Consider the following 6,000-nt stretch of genomic DNA (forward strand, 5'->3'; position numbering starts at 1 on the left):
GAGACACCACATCAGAGAGAATAAATTGATGTGAATTCAATAAGCTTTCACTCTACTAGATGACTGGCTATTTGAGAAATATATATTAAATGCACTAAGGACAACAAGATGTGTGTTCATATGTCTGTATATAGTTTATTAAAAACATTTCTAAAACAATAGCTTTATAATGAATTAGCATTCAGTGCAGCCATTCTAAATGAGTCATGCCTATCTGAATAGTTTCTAATCTTTTGTACTCCACGAATCTAGTTTTTTCTTCCTATACTAGTAAGTGATATTAATATTTTAGTAAATAGGCTCTTTGGAATGTTCTTTCTTCTAACCCTAACTCCCTCAAAACCTTCACATGATTCTAAATATGTTTTCCAACTTCCACCCCTTGAAAAAACTTCTATTTTTTTGAAGTCTTTTCAGAGAAAAAAAAAATTTCATTCATTTCCCTTTATTTGCAAACAGAACTCCAGTCCACATGGTTTTAATTAACCAACTTGCTTCTGGCTACAAGGAAGGGATTGGATTTCAAGCCAAGCTACCAGATCATCAAAGCTCATGGCCAGAGTGACTAGGTCAGGGGTTGGCCCATGATATAAAATGGTTCAAGGAAAGGTACACCAGGGTTCTTGTTGGAGCAAAGGGAACCAAGGCTCTTTCTTGAATTGGAGCTAGAAGTATGTAAGTCTAGAACTGGGCAGGACTGCATGGAGGGGAGCTAACAGATATTAAGATCTGAGAGATGATAGGGGAGGGGAGAGAGAAGAAGAAGAGAAGGAACAGAAACATATTAGATGATAACAGATTTTTTAAAAATTACAAACCTCTTTCCATGTAATATAGCAAAAGCATTGCCTTGAAGTGCTTGCTTGCTTGTTTTTCTGAACACAAAATGAGGTTTCTAGATTTAGTGAAGCAGAAATAGGCATTGATCAAAAAATTAATGTATGTACTCACATATCAATATTCTTAATGCAGGAGCTTTCAAAATAAGTATAGAAACACATCATTATCTTTCTCATATGGAAGTGAAATTTAACCCAACTCATCTAGGGATCATCCAGCATTTTTCTAATTTATCCTTAGAGATGCTTGAAATCTTATTATAGTTCATCTTTTCACCTGGAGTTAGTCAACCACAATAATGGTATTTCAAAATGCACAGCTTCAATGAGAGAAGAAAAAGAAATAAAAAGAATCCAGATTGGAAAAGAAGAAGCAAAACTCTAACTGTTTGCAGATGACATGATCCTCTACAAAGAAAACCCTAAAGGCACCACCAGAAAATTACTAGAGCTAATCAATGAATGTAGTAAAATTACAGGATACAAAATTAATACACAGAAATTCCCTTGCATTCCTATACACTAACAATGAGAAAAAAGAAATTAAGGAAACAATTCCATTCACCATTGCAATGAAAATAATAAAATACTTCAGAAAAAATTTAGCTAAAGAAATAAAATACCTATATATAGAAAACCATAAAACACTGATGAGGGAAATCAAAGATGACACAAATAGATGGAAAAATATACTATGTTCATGGATTGGAAGAATCAATGTAGTGAAAATGAGTATATTACCCAAAGCAATCTATAGATTCAATGCAATCCCTATCAAGCTACAACAGTATTTTTCACAGAACTAGAACAAATATTTCACAATTTGTATGAAAACACAAAAAACCTCGAATAGCCAAAGCCATCTTGTCAAAGAAGAATGGAACTGGAGGAATCAACCTTTCTGACTTCAGACTATACTAAAAAGCTTCAGTAATCAAGACAGTATGGTACAGCCACAAAGACAAAAATATAGATCAATGGAACAAAATAGAAAGCCCAGAGATAAATCCACATACCTATGGACACTTTATCTTTACAAAGGAGGCAAAAATAGATAATGGAGAAAAAAAATTCTCTTTAACAAATAGTGCTGGGAAAACTGGTCAACTACCTGTAAATGAATGAAAAGAGAACACTTTCTAACAACATACACAAAAATAAACTCAAAATAGATTAAAGATCTAAATGTAAGACCAGAAATTATAAAACTCTTAGAGGAAAACATAGGTAGAACACTCTCTGACATAAATCACAGCAAGATCCTCTATGACTCACCTCCCAAAGTAACTGAAATTTAAAAAAATAAACAAATGGGACTTCAGTTCAGCTCAGTTCAGTTGCTCAGTAATGTCCAACTCTTTGCAACCCCATGGACTGCAGCATGCCAGACTTCCTTGTCCATCACCAACTCCCAGATCTTGCTCAAACTCATTTCTATCGCGTCAGTGATGCCATCAACCATCTCATCCTCTGTCCTCCCCTTCTCCTCCTGCTTTCAATCTTTCCCATCATCAGGGTCTTTCCAATGAGTCAGTTCTTTGTATCAGGTGGCCAAAGTATTAGAGCTTCAGCATCAGTCCTACCAATGAATTTTCAGGACTGATTTCCTTTAGGATTGACTGGCTGGATTTCCTTGCAGTCTAAGGGATTCTCAAGAGTCTTCTCCAACACCACAGTTCAAAAGCATCGATTCTTCAGTGCTCAGCTTTCTTTACAGGCAAGTCTTACATCTATACACCACTACTGGAAAAATCATAGCTTTGACTATATGGACTTTTGTTGGCAAAGTAATGTCTCTACTTTTTAATATGCTGTCTAGGTTGGTCATAGCTTTTCTTCCAAGGAGCAAGTGTCTTTTCATTTCATGGCTGCAGTCACCATCTACAGTGACTTTGGAGCCCAAGAAAATAAGATCTGCCACAAATAGATGTTTCCCCATCTATTTCCCATGAAGCGATGGGACCAGATGCCATGATCTTAGTTTTTTGAACGTTGAGTTTTAACCCAACTTTTCACTCTCCTCTTTCACTTTCATCAAAAGTCTCTTCAGTTGCTCTTCACTTTCTGCCATAAGGGTGGTATCATCTACATATCTGAGGTTATTAATATTTCTCCCTATAATCTTGACTCCAGTTTATGCCTCATCCAGCCCTCCATTCTGCATGATGTCCTCTGCATATAAGTTAAATAAGCAGGGTGACAATATACAGCTTTGACCTACTTCTTTCACAATTTGGAACCAGTTCATTGTTCCATATCTGGTTCTATCTGTTGCTTCTTGACCTGCATACAGGTTTCTTAGAAGGCAGATAAGATGGTCTAGTATTCCCATCTTATTAATAATTTTCCACAGCTTGTTGTGATCCACACAGTCAAAGGCTTTGACAGTGTCAATGAAGCAGAAGTAGATGTTTTTCTGGAATCTCTTGCTTTTTCCACTATCCAATGGATGTTGGCAATTTCATCTCTTGTTCCTCTTTCTAAATCCAGCTTGAACATCTGGAAGTTCTCGGTTCACATACTGTTGAAGCCTGGCTTGGAGAATTTTGAACATTACTTTGCCAACATGTGAGATGAGTGCAATTGTGTGGTAGTTTGAGCATTCTTTGGCATTGCCTTTCTTTGGGATTGGAATGAAAACTGACCTTTTCCAGTCCTGTGGTCACTGCTGAGTTTTCCAAATTTGCTGGCATATTGCATGGGACCTATGGGACCTAATTAAACTTAAAACATTTTGCACAACAAAGGAAACTACAAGCAAAGTGAAAACGTAGCCTTCAGAATGGGAGAAAATAATATCAAATGAAACAACTGACAAAGAATTCATCTCCAAAATATACAATTATCTCATGTAGCTCAATACCAAAAAATAAATGCCCCGATCAAAAAATGCACCAAAAACTAAACAGACATTTGTCCAAAGAAGACATAGAGATGGCTGACAAACACATGAAAAGATGCTCAACATCACGCATTATCAGCGAAATGCAAATCAAAACCACAATGAGGTACCATCTCACATTGGTCAGAATGGCTGTCATCAAAAAGACTACAAACAATAAATGCCGCAAAGGGTGTGGAAAAAGGGAACCCTCTTACACTGCTGGTGGGAACGCAAACTAGTACAGCCACTATGGAGAACACTGTGGAGATTCCTTAAGAAAATAGAATAGAATTGCCATACGACCCAGCAATCCCACTGCTGGGCATACACACCTAGGAAACCAGAATAGAAAGAGACACATGTACCTCATTCATTGCAGCACTGTTTACAATAGCTAGCACATGGAAGCAACCTAGATGTCCATCAGCAGACAAATGCTTAAGGAAGTTGTGGTACATATACACAATGGAATATTACTCAGCTATAAAAAATAACATGTTTGAGTCAGTTCTAATGAGGTGGATGAAACTGGAGCCTATAATACAAAGTGAAGTAAGTCAGAAAGAGAAACACCAATACATTATATTAACGCATATATATGGAATTTAGAAAGATGGTAACAACAACCCTATATACAAGATAGCAAAAGAGACACAGATGTAAAGGACAGACTTTTCGACTCTGTGGGAGAAGGGGAGGGTGGGATGATTTGAGAGACTAGCATTGAAACATGTATTTTTACCATAAGTAAAATAGATGACCAGTGCAAACTTGATGCATGAAGCAGGGCACTCAAAGCTCGTGCTCTGGAACAACCCAGAGGGATGGGGTAGGGAGGGAGGTGGGAGCGGGGTTCAGGATACAGGACACATGTACACTCATGGCTGATTCACCTCCATGTATGGCAAAAACCACTATTATACTGTAAAGCAATTAGCCTCCAATTAAAAAAAATTAATTAATTAAAAAGAAAAGCAGCTTCTTTGGGAAATAACGGTTTGAATTTTAGTCTCTCTGATAGGGGGAAATGGAATATTAACTTCTCTGAATCCAAAAGCTTACCTGTGAGAAATAGAACCACAGGAATAAAACCAGTGACATAATGGTGATATTTGCATTACAACTGATTACAACTGATGTGTCACTAAACCACAGTTATTAGCTTTTCATTGCTATGTAAGAAATTACCACAAATCTTGCAGCTTACAACAACACATTTTCTCTGTTTCCATGTCTGAGTATGAGCAAAAGCTTTGCTGAATCTTCTGTCAGAGGCTCACCAGGCTGCAACTAAGGTATCAGCCAGGCTAAATTATCAAGAAGAGACTAGACTGGGGAGTAATTCTGTTCTGCGATCATTCAGGTTGTTGGTCATGTTCAATTCCTGACCTGTGTGCTTGAAGGGCCTGGATTTTTTCTGGCTTCCATAGATCCCAGGGGCTGCCCATGGTTCCTAGAATCTGCCATGTCCTCGCCATGTGGACCCCCTGCAACATGGCCACAATCTTCATCAAGTCTCTAAGGCCAGTCTATGAACTTAGGGATGGCCCAGTCTCTTTCTTAGGGGCTTCCACTTAAGTCAAGCCCACCCAGTGTGATCTCCATTTTAAATCACTCTAAGTCAGCTGATGTGGAACTTTAATTATGTCTTCAGAATCCCTTCACCTTTGTCATATTCTACAACCAAGTCCTTAATTCTGCCCACCCTCCGGGGGGCGGGGAAGAATTATGGAAGATTTGGAAACAGAGGGTGGGGGACCAAGGGGCCATCTAGAATTCCACCTACCACATCTATGTTCTACAGTTTCGTATAAGAATACAAAGTGTCTTACTGTTTAGAAGGTAATTATGCAAGAACTAAGCAGAGTAGCAAAGGGTGAACAATTCAAATCAGCAGGTAGCTTGTAAGTTTCACACCAAATTCCATCCCCGATGGGTTAACTATGTAGCTTAATTCAACAGGTATCCTACTGCAGACATGTCACATGTCATAGGATCAAGAGCTGTGACTACATGGCAAGGTCCCAGGACAATGTGTACACAGTTTCACTAGAATGTGTGTGTGTCTACTGTCCAAGTGCTTAAGAGGCTAGGTAGATAGAGTGGAAACAGTGCACATTTGGAGTCCTGACACTGTCAGTGTGAACATCCTTTCCACTAAACAGTTCTGCCTTAGGAAGTCTCAGCCGCATTACCCATAAAGGGGAAGGGACAGTCCTTCCACCTCTGTGCTATTAGGGTAAGACAGTGTGAAAGATGGCAGTACTGGTTAAGGCT

The 6,000-nt window shown here is 38.4% G+C and overlaps 1 protein-coding gene and 1 long non-coding RNA gene across 2 annotated transcripts in view; one reads left to right on the forward strand and one right to left on the reverse strand.

Annotated features, from left to right (window-relative positions):
• The window catches only part of PLCB1 (phospholipase C, beta 1 (phosphoinositide-specific)), an 833,798-nt gene that overhangs the window by 499,924 nt on the left and 327,874 nt on the right, over positions 1 to 6,000 (reverse strand). The window lies entirely within an intron of this gene.
• Positions 4,581 to 6,000, forward strand: part of LOC104984485 — a 2,979-nt gene continuing 1,559 nt past the window's right edge. Inside the window, exon 1 of the long non-coding RNA XR_824754.1 lies at positions 4,581 to 5,997. This is a non-coding gene — a long non-coding RNA (uncharacterized LOC104984485). The remainder of the gene's footprint in view (positions 5,998 to 6,000) is intronic.

Source organism: Bison bison, unplaced genomic scaffold (genome assembly GCF_000754665.1).
Source record: "Bison bison bison isolate TAMUID 2011002044 unplaced genomic scaffold, Bison_UMD1.0 scf7180017864030, whole genome shotgun sequence".
NCBI classification, from domain to species: domain Eukaryota; kingdom Metazoa; phylum Chordata; class Mammalia; order Artiodactyla; family Bovidae; genus Bison; species Bison bison.